Genomic DNA, 12,731 nt, shown 5'->3' with positions numbered 1-12,731 from the left:
CACTCTTGTAAGATCTCCTGTGTAGCTGCTCTATGCTGATAGGAGAGAGCTCTCCTGCCGGCATAATTAAACCACTCACAATGAGCAGCGGTAGCCTATGTTGGCGGGAGAAGCTCTCCCACACAGAGGTGCTTCCGTCAGTGTAATTTATGTTAGTCAGGCATGGTTTTTTTCACACTCCTGAGCGACATAAGTTTTCCCAATAAAAGTGCTAGTGTAGACATAGGTTTAGAGAGACAATAGCTACACTAGAGAGCTTATCGCAGTGCAGCTGCACTGATGCACCTTTTTTTGTCTCTCAGGTGGTAGTGATGGCAGTTTAGCCCAAAGTAATGTGCAGCAGTAAAAGAGGATATTGGAAACTGTGTTGGATTAAATCAATAGTTCCAACAGTTCTAATGTGAAAATAATTAGATTGCTAATAGCTTTCCTTGGATGTCCAGGAGAAAGAATAGTTGTCATAGGACATTGATTGAGGGAAAGAAATTATTTCAAGACTTGAACTTGATTTGTGGTCATGAGCCAGATGTTGGTCTGAAGCTCACAGTAAATATAGCTGCATAAATATAATTTTTAAAAATCTACTGGTATCCATAGGACAAAAATAGTGGCTAGATTAGAACATATCAGTTGAGGAAATGGTCAAATCATTGAAACTGTCAGAAGAATTAGGATTTGTCTTCACATAGAGCTCTACAGCAGAGCAGCTGCATTGGTGAAGTTTCATCACTGTAGTGCTTTAGTGAAGACGTTACTATGCTGACTAGAGAGTTTCTCCTGTCAGCATAATTAATCCACCTCTCCAAGAGGTGGTAGCTATGTCGAAAGGAGAAGCTTTCCTGTCAACATAGCATGGTCTACACAGGGAGTTAGGTTGGTATAACTATGTTGGTCGGGGTGTGGATTTTTCACACCCGAGTGATGTAGATATACCCATATAGGTCTGTAGTGTAGACCTGGCCTTAGGGAGATGCGGAAAGAATTAAGGTGATACATTGTGATAGAACCCGTCACCATCTTCACCCTCAACCCAGCCCCCCTTATCATACATGTCTTTATTCAGAGCCTAAGCACTTAAACCCACAATGTTGAGGTAGGGACTTTTTTTTTCTTTCCATTTTTTGTTGTTTGTTTAATTGTCTCTTTTTTTTTCTATCACAGCTCCAGACCTGTAGAGGACCCTGTCATACAAATTCCACTGGGAATATAGAGAAATTCTTAACACTCGTCAAAACAACCTTTCAGCAAGTGACAAAGGAGAAAAGCGAAAAAAAATGACAAAGGAGAAAAAATGTTATTTATTGTATTTATTATCTAAATAAAACATAAAAGTGATTGAATGAAAAAAATAAAATTATATTTTACATGAACATCAATGACTTTCAAGCATCCTTTTTTTACACTTTTGTTTTTCCCAGTGGCACAAAAGAATTTATGTCTGGTCATATGGAGGCTTGGGCCCAGATCCACAAAACTATTTAGGCTCCTAACTTGTATTGAAATCAATAGAATTCTTGATCCTTAGCTAAACCAAGCTAATGTTCAGCACAGCTAAGGTGGTGGTGAGAGGGAGGGCAAACGTAGTTCTAAATCACTTTTCCACCTTCTCCAGTCCAGAGGCTGAACCATCCTCTAGCATGAGTTAGAGCAGCCTATGGCTGTAATTAGACTGTATAAAGGTATGCTTATTAAAATAGTGATGTCTGAAACCGCAGACTGCCTGAAACAATAGTTCAGAGAGTTGTTGTCTGAATTTCCAGTGGAAAGAAGGACATAAAAATGTCATTTACATTCAAAACCAGGAACCTAATGCAAACCCTGGCACACCTGTGCTGCGGATGTCATGTGACATTTTAGTTAAAAAAAGAAACTGTAAAATAATACTTTTAAAGTATTTGTCACAGGGTCACTGGTCCCTTTCCATGAAATGTGTCTGCAGTGATTGTACCAGCACAGGTGTGTCCCGGGTTGACCTGATTAAAAAACAGGTATCGGGGGTACATAAATGAGAAGAAGACAGCTGTGATTGGGGTGATAACCTCTGGAGAGAATTAGAGGCATAGCATTCCTGGAGAAGGTTGAGGACAGAAGGGTAAGGGAAACAGCAGAAGGGCTAGTCTGCTGAACTTTCCTAGGCAGAGGTTTGCAAATCAGAAAAAAGCCTGGGAAGGACTCCAGCTGGAAGGTCTAGAATGGCTTCTTTTAGTAAAAGACCAGGTAGGGGCCAAAGAAGATCCAGAAGATGCTGGAGTAGGAGTATGAAGAGAAGTGTGGTTTTGGACTGTGTTTTGGGGTTTTACAGACTATTTCATTATATGTGGGATAAATGTACTGTCTTGAGCTTTCAAGGACTATTTGCACTACGTAGGATAATAAACTGATCCTGGGCAGCGGTAATCTCAGATGCAAGAGAACTTGTGGTGGAGTTTTTAAGCAACCCGAGAGAAGAAACTGAGATGGCAATCCTGTGTTACTTCATCCAGCTGCGAGGCGGTGTTGAGGGATTGTGACAAAGGCCAAGGAATGAAGGGGAAAAACCACTCTTACCCGTGGTAAAGCTGTTCTGTTTATACACTGATGACGTGCTGCTCTCTTGTGTTCTCTGATACTGCTTGTATCAGAGAACACTTCTTTGCAGGAGTTGTTAAAGAAATGCTCCACTAACTTCACTCCTCAAAGCACTTACAAACAGAAAACAAAAATCAGTTCTCTACAATAAATTATAATGGCACTGTTTGAAAAGCAGCTTGAAATCCTTGGAGGGACAGTGCCATACAAATACAGATATTTTAATATGGGTCTGCACATGCCGAGCTTTTTGGAGGATCAGATTTTAAAGCAGCTACTGTATATGCATGTTAATATCTTTTTAATAAGATCTCTCTGCATGCAAGCAGGGCCGACTCTACCATTTTTGCCGCCCCAAGCAAAAAAAAAAAAAAAAAAAAGAGCATCTTGGACTGTCACCACCCAAACTGCCAAAGCAGAAAAAAAAAAAACCCAAAAAACCCCGCTCGGACTGCCGCTGCCTGAACTGCCGAAGTGCAAAAAATAAAACCCTAAAACCACTCGGACTGCAGCTGCTCGAACTGCCAAAGCAGAAAAAAAAAACCCCAATCACTTGGACTGCCACCACCCAAACTGCTGAAGAACAAAAATAATAATAATAATAAAAAGCTGCCAGGACTCTGCCGCCCCAAGAATGGACAGAATGCCGCTCCTTAGCATGTGCCATCCCAGGCATGTGCTTGCTCCGCTGGTGCCTGCAGCTGGTCCTGGATGCAAGTGGTTCCAAGGGATTCAAGGCATCTGTGGGACACTGCCCATGGTCTCCTCCTGGCTCCATGGTAGCAGGACTCTGCTGATTTTCCCCAGGACTGCCAAACATGGTTGACTCCCCAGAGGAAAAAAAAAAAAAGAGAAGTTGGGTGAGGTAATATCTCATCTTGGATCAACTTCTGTTGGTGAAAGAGATGAGCGTTTGAGCTTACACAGAGCTTGTTTTCAAGTCTGAGAAAGGTACTAAGTATCACAGCTAAATTAATTAACACATTCTAAGGCTACGTCTTCACTACCCGCCGTATCGGTGGGTAGCAATCGATAGCTCGGGGATCGATATATCACGTCCCATCTAGATGTGATATATCAATCCCCGGACGTGCTTATATCGATTCCGGAACTCTACCAACCCCAATGGAGTTGCGGAGTCAACATGGGGAGCCGCAGACATCGATCCCGCGCCGTGAGGACGGTGAGTAATTCAATCTTAGATACTTCGACTTCAGCTATGTTATTCACGTAGCTGAAGTTGCGTATATGAGATCGTTTTTCCCCCGTAGCGTAGACCAGCCCTAAGGGACCACTGAAGGTGAAATGGGCAGTTAATATCTCTGCTGTTGCATGACAAAGGAGTGTTAGTGAATTATAGACTGTTTGTAGTGAGCCATAAATCCAGTGTCTTTACTCAGTCCGTGATTTTTACTGTTTAACAAAGTTATGAATATAACCTCCTCAGGAGCTCAATAAAGACAGCACATTTCCTGGAACTTTATTAGACTGACATTTGTGACATCCAGTTTAGTTTCAGTAACTGCAGAAAATTAATGCCACTTCAGTTATCTGTATTTTGTTTTACCTTTATTTGTTCATTGTTAACATACATGAACTTTCAATACAAGTATTAACAAATCTTATTCATAACTCATATTTGTTACCTTTTTTAAAAGATTCATTTGTGTCTGGTCAACCTCTTATTCTGTTCCCAAAAAGTACCCAGACATTATAAAATTGATTTGATACTGGTATAATGTCTGGTGGTGGTGGTGGTTGAAAAGACTTCATATATTTTGTTCCTCCATGACACTATATTGGGGGAATCTGTACATTTCCAAAACTGAGCTATTGCACATAGGCTGCTAGTCTAACTATGTAATCAGTGGGTCCGTTTATGCTGCAATTAGACATCCTTGGCTTGCCTGTGGCAAATAACTCGTTTGCCTGGGGTTCAGGCTAAGGGGTTATTTAATTGAAGTGTAGTCATTCAGGCTTGGGCTGAAGCCTGAGTCCAAAAATCTCCTGTGCAATTAAACAGACCCTTAGTCTGAGCCCTGTGACCCCAAGTCAGCTGACACTGGCCAGTTGTGGGTTTTTAATTGCAGCATAGACATATCCAATGAGTTCTTCTGTGACAGGGTGTTTCCACCCCACATCAGTTCAGCGGGTGTTAACCATACCCTGTGGGCTGAGGAAACCACACCCCCTTGCCCTTGCTGAGCATGCTCCACCAGGGACCACCAGGGTATAAAAGGGAGTAGCTCAGCTCAGTCTGGGCTGGCCACTGATGACAGCAGATGTGTGCTGCAGACTTCTGTCAGGCAACTGCCAGAGCTCCAGGACATAGAAGCCATCTGGGCTGAGACTCTAGCTGACTGCTGAGGCCAACAAAGGAGAGACAGTGGCGACTGTGAGACTACCAGTACTGGAAGAAAGGGTAGGAAGTGGCCAAGGAAATGGAACTGTAGTGTTGGATGACTGAGTGAGGCTGATTATAGAAGTGCTGGTTCCCTGGGCAGTGATCCTCCTACCCTGGCTGTCCTACTACCAGGACAGCTGATGCCTGGAGGGGCCAACTTGTCCCTTACATGGACGTGGGCCATTAGGCTGTGCTGCTCTGAACCACAGGACAGCCTCACTGACTCTGGCTATTAGGCCATGCTGTCCTGAGCTGCAGGTCTGCCACAGAGACTTGGGCCGCAAGGCTGTACTGCCCTGACCAAAGGACAGCCTTACTGACTCTGGCCATTGGGCCATACTTCCCTGAGCTGCAGGGTTATCATCTAGATCCATGCTACTTGGGCCACCAAATAGCCATTTTTAACAACCCCTGCAATCTGACACCCCCTGATGAGGTGCACCTATTCCACAATACCTTCCTCAAGTCAATAACCTGCTTTGGACTGTAACCTGACAGAACTACCATTGGGTGTTTTGGTAACTTAGCTTTTTAGTCATCTTAAACTCAGTCTGTTTTCCTCAAATACTATAATCATAGGGCATTCCCACTATATATGAAGGAAGGTCCAATTCCTCCACATCCTCTAAAGCTGTTGACTCCCTTTTTTACATGTCCAATCCTTTCTAAATCATGAGCTCTTAAGGTCAGATATTAAAAAGTATATGGGTGCCTAAGGATGCAGTGGAATTTTCAAAAGCACCTATCTGCATCTTTAGGTGTTTAAATCCCTTTAACAATCTGGTGCTTGACATCAATAATCTCTTTTGGCAGTGAGTTCTTTATGCTAACAGTGTGTTATGTTTTATTTTTAAAAAAGAGATTATCATCATTAAGGGACAAAGTAGCAATTAACACAACTTAAATTCAGATTCAGTGCCCCACTGAAGTAAATGGAAGACTCCCTTTGAGTTCATTGGACTTTGAACCAGATCCTAGTGCACAAGTTAGAACTGCCCCTGTTTGAGGTGGCCTTTTCTTCTCATCCTTCTCAGGATATAACTCCCATTGACTTTGATGGGAGTTATTTCCATACTGCATAGGTTGAGGAGAACTAGGGCCCAATTCTCTGCTGCACCAAGCTTTCACTCAGCAGACCTCACCAGCGCCAACATATCCTTTCATGAGGGGCAGGAGGGAAGGTCACATAGGAACCAGCTATGCCACCTTACTGCCAGCCACTGGGGAATCCCAAAGAGGAGAGAGAGGGATGAAATCTGACCCACTGTGTATTCAAAGTGGAGCAAAAGAGGTGGAGTGGGGCCACAGATCTGATCCAGGGCCTCCAGAGTTTCAAGAAGCTTGGAAAAGTCTCCTGGAAGTCAGTTCTTCACCATCTCAGCTGGAGCCTGACAGAGGCTTTACCAGACCTAGAGTCCCAGACACAGATGTTGTCCCCCGCCTATCACTTTTTTTTTCTTTCAAAATAAAGCCTCCTGGTAGTGAGATTGGGCACTGGGTTCCCAGACACATGCAGCATAGTGGCAGGAATGATATCATTACGTTTTTCATTGGTATAGGAATAAATGCCAATCATGACTAAACAGGCCTGGAATTACAGATAGAAAAATGCACTTGATACAACAGTGTAGTATTAGTTAAATTTCTATTGCATTTTATGGGATACGCTTTAGATGAAGTACGCTTCTTGATACAATGTATTTTTGTGTGTGTTTTGGGTTTCTTTGCCTTTGGGTTTCAGGAAAGATGAGGAGTAGCAAAATATCATGAGACTTTTTTCTCTTCTTGTGGTATTCCCACTACAGCTGGAATCAGGAAGTAATAAAATATTTGTGTTCTTCTATAAATTTATACCAAATAGTCCAAATTAACCACTTTTAGATTTCCCCCATCAAGCCCTGAGTCAGCAAGATACTTATACATGCATCTGACTTTAAATACATAAGTAGTTCCACTGCTGTCAGAGCTTGCTGAATCAGGCCTCTAATCTAGTGTCAGACCCTGAGCAGAACTGAGTATTGCTCATCTGGCTACTCATACATAGAGTCCTGGGATGTATCTCCAGTTGCACATCTAAATTGCTTTAATATTTCCATCACCCTGTTATTGTGGCACTTTGTACACATGTTCTATAAAACCAAATGCAAAATCAAAACAATGATGCACTTTTATAGATGACTGGAAGATCTCCGGGATCATAAGATTGCAGATGCGCTATTAAAACATGTTTACTTTAATAAAGCTGTGGGAGGAATCCAAACTCTGACACTTCTGGTCCCACAACCCTTTTGATTAGAACTAAGACATATGATTTCACAATAGCTCTAGCTATCACAAGCTACAGTTGATAAGCTTAGATTTGACCATCAGATGTCTGCAATGGATGAATGTAGTCTGCATCCAGAGAAAAGTTACCTTTATAACATCATAATGAGAAACTCCTTTGAATGAGAGAGAGAAAAAAGGAGGAAAAATACTTAGCAATCTGCAAAATCTGTCTGTTTGCAAGACTTCTACTACTTCATCTCAGCTTGCAATATTTTTGTCATACACCACGATTATGAAAGGAAGGATGATCTTGTGCTTAAAGCATTTGATGAAGAAAAATTAGACTGAGGTTAAATTCCTAACTCCCAGACAGACTTCTTGTGTGACATTGGGCAAGTGACTTGATCACTCTGCACATGACTTCCCATCTATTAAATGGGGATAATGCTTCCTTTTCTCCATCCTCTCTTTTTTTGTGTTATTTGATTGTAAACTCATCTGAGCAGAAACTGTCTCTTGCTTTGTTTTTGTATAATGGAGCTGTGGGTAAAATTTTCAAAAACACCTAAGTGATTTTCAAAGAGAGTCTCGAGCACCTAAGTTACTTTGGAAAATAGGACTTAGGCACCAAAGACATTCAAGCACTTCTGAAAATTTTACCTGTGATCTTATTTGGGCTCAAGACTCCACTGTGATAGGAGCAATTTTACACAAGGTGGTATTATCACTTACACTTGCAATAAGCTAACCCTTGCTTGATATCCATGCTATTTCTCCTTCAAATGGAGCTCATGAAAGATGAGAAATTCCTCCACACTAAGACAGGTAAACTCAAATGTCAGGCTCTTCAAATGCACTACTTCAAACTACATACTCTGGCGTGGGTTCTGGTCCCTGCTCTGGCCCCTATACACCACTCCGTGTACAGGTGCCCCGAAGGAGCCCAAAAGAATTCTCACAGTACAGGAGCAGTATAGGACTGAGGTAAGTAGCCCCAGGCTCTGGCACAGGGGGAATTTCAAGGGTCGGGCCAGAAGTGACAGGAGAAGATCCAGGGTGCAGCTGTGTAGTGCTGAGTGCCCACCAGGATTCCAGAGGTAGCTATGAAAAGCCTGCTGTAAATTATGCTGGGGCAGTTTTGGCTCCCACAGCAATCCAGATTCCAGGCAGCTCAACCGTGATGTCAAGATCCCTTTGACTCTGCTCTTCCTGGGCTGCATTTTCTGTGTTGCCTCTCCTGAGGGATGCAGCACAAAATCTAATCCTGTGTCCTCACATTGCTTCTTCCTCAGTGGCAGAATTGCACCTTCCCAGCAGATCCTAACACTCTGTCAGTGGGATACTTTGCAAGCCTGGAGGCAACCCTGTTGGGAAGGCTGGCTCTGCTCTAAGCCTCCATGTACAGAAGTGTATTCCTCTTCTACTTCACAGCTGTAGTTCTTCCTAGCTGCTCCTCTTGTGCAGACCTGAGAAAGTGCTACTTTCTCTGTGGTCCTTCTCTCTCTCAAATTTGCTCCCACCCCACCACTGCATAGCTGCCAAAAGAAAACAAGACTTGCATATACAGTCTCCATTTGTTACTGTAACAAAGTTACTTTTTCTGTTATCTCCAATATCTTTATCTAGTAATCACAGTAAAACCATCTGTCATGTTACAGTCTCTGCTTGAAAGGAAGTGGAAGGGGGTAAAGTAGGCTAAACGCTTGTCTTACAAGATTGTTTAACTCTACAGACAAACGATGTCCTGCAACTGACTCCACAATGGATAACTAGTAACTAGTAACACTTTTAAACATTCTCTCCCCATATTCATTTCAATCAGGGAGCACAAATATAAGAGAGTTGCACTTCGCCAGGTCACTGGAAGTGCATTTATGCTCAATCATGCTCTCTTCTGCAGTCACAAGAATCGGGGCCAATGATGTTGCCTCTCTAGATCAGCCAACTCCAGTGCAGAGTCGATTAAGGCAACAGCATGTAGTCCACTGCTGATCTGCACCAGTGGTAACAAGGTTGTTTTCTATTCTTGCTTGCCATAACTGAACCCTTGTCTGTTTGGGTGACAATGTTAGGGGTTTAATGATAGCAAGAAAACTCTGTTGTGATTTCAGTCGACTCAGTGCTGGTGATTATATCATATAACAGATATCTTGGATCTGTGCACCACCTTGTGTGCTTTACTCTACTAGAACAACAAAGAGTCTGGTGGCACCTTAAAGACTAACAGATTTATTTGGGCATAAGCTTTCATGGGTAAAACAACCTCTCTTCTTCAGATGCATGGAGTGAAAGTTACAGATGCAGGCATTATATAATGACACGTGAAGAGAAGGGAGTACCTCACAAGTGGGGAACCAGTTGAGATACTCCCTTCATCAGGCAGTCCCTATCTGCCTTAAAGGTTGCAAATCTTGCTAAACACTTCATACTACCACTTTCCCACTTGATCCTTGTCATCGGAGTTAATTTTTTTTCTGAAATATACACAGCATTAAAAACTGAACACACACACACACACACATTCTCAGTACTAACATCATTTTTGGTGTCTTAAATTTGGTGCTGTATCAAGAAAGAAAGTAATACTAAGCTTGTATCAGAATGTAATCTAGAAAAAGTGGTAACATCACACGGAGTAAACAAAATGCTAAACTTTTGGTAGTTTTACAATGCAAAGTATGTTACTGTCACAAATTTAAAGGCAAGTGGAGCATCAGCAGAAACAGGCTGCACAGGAAAATAGCTTTGCTAGATTTGTTTATTGAGTCAATAATTGTTGTTTTTTCATCTGTAAGCTTTCATATCAAATATTCATTTCCAGATATTATGTCAACAAAAAACCCAGGAGTGATGGGAGTTTCCCCTGCCTTCTCAATACAATGGAATTATAATAGAGTAAAATATTAAGGGAAATCATGACTTGTGAGATACAGATAATAATCAGTTTACTTCTGACTTTATAAGCACCCTGTGGGAGAGTAGATAAGTTCTGTTTTATTTGACTTCAGGCAGGATATAAATCAGTCATCTGGCTGTACAGTTGTTCCATGGTGTCAGAAAAAGCATTTCCCACCAAACTGATTTTGCTTTGCAAGCTTCTGAAGACTTAATCACGTATTAATAAAGGAGAATGCATAAAATTATAGAATATCAGGGTTGGAAGGGATCTCAGGAAGTCATCTAGTCCAACCCCCTGCTCAAAGCAGGACCAATTCCCAACTGAATCATCCCAGCCAGGGCTTTGTCAAGCCTAACCTTAAAAACCTCTAAGGAAGGAGATTCCTCCACCTCCCTAGGTAACCCATTCCAGTGCTTCACCACTCTCTGAGCGAAAAAGTTTTTCCTAATATACAACCTAAACCTCCCCCACTTCAACTTGAGACCATTACTCCTTGTTCTGTCATCAGTACCACTGAGAACAGTCTAGATTCATCCTCTTTGGAACCCCCTTTCAGGTAGTTGAAAGCAGCTATCAAATCTCCCCTTATTCTTCTCTTCCACAGACTAAACAATCCAAGTTCCCTCAGCCTCTCCTCTTAAGTCATGTGCTCCAGCTCCCTAATCATTTTTGTTGCCCTCCGCTGGACTTTCCAATTTTTCCACATCCTTCTTGTAGTGTGGGGCCCAAAACTGGACACAGTACTTCAGATGAAGCCTTACCAATGTCGAATAGAGGGGAATGATCACATCCCTCGATCTGCGGGCAATGCCTCTATTTATGCAGCCCAAAATGCTGTTAGCCTTCTTGGCGACAAGGGCACACTGTTGACTCATATCCCGCTTCTCGTCCACTGTAACCCGTAGGTCCTTTTCTGCAGAACTGCTTCCTAGCCATTCGGTTCCTAGTCTGTAACAGTGAATGGGATTCTTCCATCCTAAGTGCAGGACTCTGCACTTGTCTTTGTTGAACCTCATCAGGTTTCTTTTGGCCCAGTCCTCTAATTTGTCTAGGTTCCTCTGTATCTTATCCCTACCCTCCAGCGTATCTACCACTCCTCCCAGTCTAGTGTTATCTGCAAACTTGCTGAGAGTGCAGTCCACGCCATCCTCCAGATCATTAATGAAGACATTGAACAAAACCGGCCCCAGGACCAATCCTTGGGGCACTCCACTTGAAACCGGCTGCCAACTAGACATGGAGCTGTTGATCACTACCCACTGAGCCCAAAGATCTAGCCAGCTTTCTATCCATCTTATAGTTCAATCATCCAGCCCATATTTGCTGGCAAGAATACTGTGGGAGACCATATCAAAAGCTTTGCTAAAGTCAAGGAATAACATCCACTGCTTTTCCCTCATCCACAGACCCAGTTATCTCCTCATAGAAGGCAATTAGATTAGTCAGGCATGACTTGCCCTTGGTGAATCCGTGCTGACTCTGTTCCTGATCACTTTCCTCTTCTCTAAGTGTTTCAGAATTGATTCCTTGAGGACCTTCTAAATGATTTTTCCAGGGACTGAGGTGAGGCTCACTGGCCTGTAGTTCCCCGGATCCTCTTTCTTCCCTTTTTTAAAGATGGGCACTACAGTAGCCTTTTTTCAGTCATCCAGGGCCTCCTCCGTTCGCCATGAGTTTTCAAAGATAATGGCCAATGGCTCTGCAATCACATCCGCCAATTTCTTTAGCACCGTTGGATGCAGCGCATCCACCCGATGGACTTGTGCTCATCCAGTTTTTCTAAATAGTCCTGAACCACTTCTTTCTCCACAGAGGGCTGGTCACCTTCTCCCCATACTGTGCTGCCCAGTGCAGCAGTCTGGGAGCTGACCTTGTTTGTGAAGACAGAGGCAAAAAAAGCATTGAGTACATTAGCTTTTTCCACATCATCTGTCACTAGGTTGCCTCCCTCATTCAGTAAGGGGCCCACACTTTCCCTGACTTTCTTCTTGTTGCTAACATACCTGACTTTCTTCTTGTTACTCTTAACATCTCTTGCTAGCTGCAACTCCAAGTGTGATTTGGCCTTCCTGATTTCACTCCTGCATGCCTGAGCAATATTTTTATACTCCTCCCTGGTCATTTGTCCAATCTTCCACTTCTTGTAAGCTTCTTTTTTGTGTTAAGTCAAGCTGGTTGCCTGCCATATTTACTATTCTTCCTAAACATTGGGATTTTTTTTCCTGCAACCTCAATAAGGATTCTTTAAAATACAGCCAGCTCTCCTGGACTCCTTTCCCCCTCATGTTATTTTCCCAGGGGATCCTGCCCATCAGCTCCCTGAGGGAGTCAAAGTCTGCTTTTCTGAAGTCCAGGATCCGTATTCTGCTGCTCTCCTTTTTTCCCTGTGTCAGGATCCTGAACTCGACCATCTCATGGTCACTTCCTCCCAGGTTCCCATCCACTTTTGCTTCCCCTACTAACTCTTCTCTGTTTGTGAACAGCAGGTCAAGAAGAGTTCTGCCCCTAGTTGGTTCCTCCAGCACTTGGACTAGGAAATTGTCCCCTACACTTTCCAAAAACTTCCTGGATTGTCTGTGCACCACTGTACTG

General features: G+C 42.9%; 1 protein-coding gene across 1 annotated transcript in view; it reads left to right on the top strand.

Moving 5' to 3' along the window:
* SLC25A48 (solute carrier family 25 member 48) overlaps positions 1-1,215 on the top strand; it is a 53,093-nt gene extending 51,878 nt beyond the window's left edge. The window contains exon 11 of the mRNA XM_030572657.1: positions 1,162-1,215. The gene's annotated coding sequence lies outside the window, so the exon portion shown is untranslated. The remainder of the gene's footprint in view (positions 1-1,161) is intronic.
* Positions 1,216-12,731: the final 11,516 nt, after the last annotated feature.

Source organism: Gopherus evgoodei, chromosome 8 (assembly GCF_007399415.2).
Source record: "Gopherus evgoodei ecotype Sinaloan lineage chromosome 8, rGopEvg1_v1.p, whole genome shotgun sequence".
NCBI classification, from domain to species: domain Eukaryota; kingdom Metazoa; phylum Chordata; order Testudines; family Testudinidae; genus Gopherus; species Gopherus evgoodei.
This window is presented reverse-complemented; position numbering and strand designations above follow the sequence as displayed.